At 35.1% G+C, this 2,605-nt stretch overlaps 1 long non-coding RNA gene across 1 annotated transcript; it reads left to right on the top strand.

Annotated features, from left to right (window-relative positions):
* Positions 1-258: 258 nt before the first annotated feature.
* LOC143740132 (uncharacterized) lies at positions 259-2,118 on the top strand. The gene is made up of 2 exons (XR_013204759.1): positions 259-314; positions 1,963-2,118. It is a non-coding gene; the product is annotated as an uncharacterized LOC143740132 (long non-coding RNA).
* The last annotated feature ends 487 nt before the right edge of the window (positions 2,119-2,605 follow it).

Here is a 2,605-nt window from a genome sequence, read left to right as displayed (position 1 = left end):
TAAGTTCATGAAGTGAACCACATCTTTCTACAAACAAAGGTGTATTATTGTGACTTGGCCAAAAAGCTACTTGCACTGGGGCGCCTATTGTTTTTATGGTCCGCTTAAATAAATACTTTTCAGTATGTTTGCACAGTATTCAACCATAGACCTCATTTTAAACTCCAGTACAATAGGTGGCGGTATGCATATAGTCTGCTGTCCGCCAGTAAACCCACAGGTGAACAGGAACTTGGGCCATATCCACTTATACACAGCTGGTAACGTAAGATGTATCGCTGGAAGACTGCGGATACAGAAACACTTTAAAAAAGGTAAGACGTTTTATAATTTAAACGTTTATTATGTATTTAATTATAACTACATCAAATGTTAGTTTGTATTTTATTCAAGAATCAATTATTTCGACAGATTGTGCTTCGCGAGCTCTGCATTGCATGATCTCGCGCATCGCTCGCCCAAGAAATATAATTTGTCTTGCGCACTTCACCCTGACTTCACCATCAGCCTGTCGGATCGCTCTACATTATACCTTACACATTTAACATAACTTTACTTACCACAAATGTCACTGTATGTTTTAGCGGGGACAGTGGTCTAATGGACCTGAATTAAAAAAAAACTAAAAATACGTGAACAACAATCTTTATATGAAAAAAAAAATCAACTCGAGCTCATCTATATCAGTCTATATCCACCACCGTCTTCAACCAACAAACGTTAATTCCGTTATGGCAGTTATTTAGTATGACTGACGAGGAGCATTCTATGCATTTTTAAATGTCTTATTTCCGCACTCACTCTGGACATAATTATATAATAGGCAACTTGGTTGGAATTTGGTGAAGGCCATATGTAGCATACCAGTAGTGCACTTAGTGTGCCCCTCAGTTTAATTGTGTGTGTATACTGTGATATATCATTATACCGGTATACCTTTACAACCCTAACTGGGTCAGGGGATTATGACATGCAGGTAAGTTAGGCTATAGCTTGTTAAGAATGTCTGGATTGGAAGAAAATGACGACATACATTAGAGGGGATCCAGTGTCCAGCAAGATGGATGCTGCCTTACCACCAGGAGATGTTCTGGCTGGGATTAATGTATTAACATCTTGGATGATGATGATGACTCTGCAGCTAATGTTGAGGCTGTTGCTCTGTGTATACATGGATAGTTCATTCATGGGGAAATTGTTTAGAGAGTGCATTCACGCAACCTAACAATTGATGCTCATTACTGTGCCCTCTGTTTCTGTGTTCAAGTGCCTGGTGTCATAGTTTACTTCCTGGCTTAAAGGATGAAGCTGTAGGTAAGCAAATTAAAATGCCACACAACTACCTGACACCTTATCACTATTTTATATGTATGTGTATATATATATATATATATATATATATATATATATATATATATATATATATATATATATATATGTGTATATATATATATATATATATATATATATATACATATGTGCATTTTAAGTAATATCAATCAAACTGAAGCTTTGCAACTGTTTAAAATTAATTTTTATTGTGAGAACAGAACAGTTGCAACTTTGAACTTTGCAACTGTTCTCCTCACGAAACAAAATAAATTTAAACAAATCTGATAGCAACACTATAACAGAAAAGTTAATGTTTTATGTTAGTTTAAGAAATGTCGAACAAATTTCGCCTACATAGGTGATTGTAGCCCGTATAGGTATCTGTATGCATGAGACTATCTGAATACAGGCAGAATTCACATTTTTGTTGTAAAAAGAGACACATTATGCAGATGTATAATTTCCTGTTATGTGTGTTCGTCAGAGCCTGCAGAGTCACCTTTTGCAGCCTGACTTTTTGACAGTTTGTCAGTTTAAATTAACAAATTATGGTTGTAGAATGTGATATAGCCCAAGAATACACGAGAATGTATGTCTTACCTGTATCTTTTTTGTGTTTTTGTTTTCCAGTAATTCAGCAATTGGACTCGTTTCCATCCTTTTTGGCCTCTTCTGCACTTGGAGTCATTGTTTTCATCCGATTCAGCGACTTTCGATCTGCATTTCTGTTTGCATGACTCTGCTTAAATTTTAAACCCTTAGCAACAATAAAAGGGTTTTCCATTTTGGCTGTAGTTGTAGTTAAATTTGTTTTACCTTGATTTATTGTGCTTGTGTGGAGATTTGCTATGTGACAATTATTTATTTCACAGCACTTCATCTCTGGGAGGATGCAAAGATATATATATATATAGTGGCATGAAAAATAACCACTTATAAGCATTGTCATACATTAATTCAAATGTTGAATCGGTTTAAAAAATATCTTTCCACTAGTATCTTTATCTAATATCTTTCCACTAGTGGGATTCTTTCACTAGTGCATGAATATGTGCACTGTGATTTACATTATGAAGAACACATTAAATTGACTGTATTTAAAAGTCATGGTAATGGTAGGTTAATGTCAGCATTACAGGAAAGGCACAGATTGGTGAAAGATTAATGACACAAGAGTGTTTTGCTCCAAAATAGTTTATTCTTTCCCCCTCCCTCCCCCTTCCTTTATTGGTCCTGCTTTTAATACTATTAGTATTTGTGCAGTTATTTATTT

The sequence above is a fragment of the Siphateles boraxobius genome, unplaced genomic scaffold, assembly GCF_051911475.1.
Source record: "Siphateles boraxobius isolate OS27281-9 unplaced genomic scaffold, OSU_SipBor_1 17, whole genome shotgun sequence".
Taxonomy (NCBI): domain Eukaryota; kingdom Metazoa; phylum Chordata; class Actinopteri; order Cypriniformes; family Leuciscidae; genus Siphateles; species Siphateles boraxobius.
The sequence above is the reverse complement of the archived record's forward strand: the minus strand, read 5'-3'. Positions and strand labels throughout refer to the sequence as shown.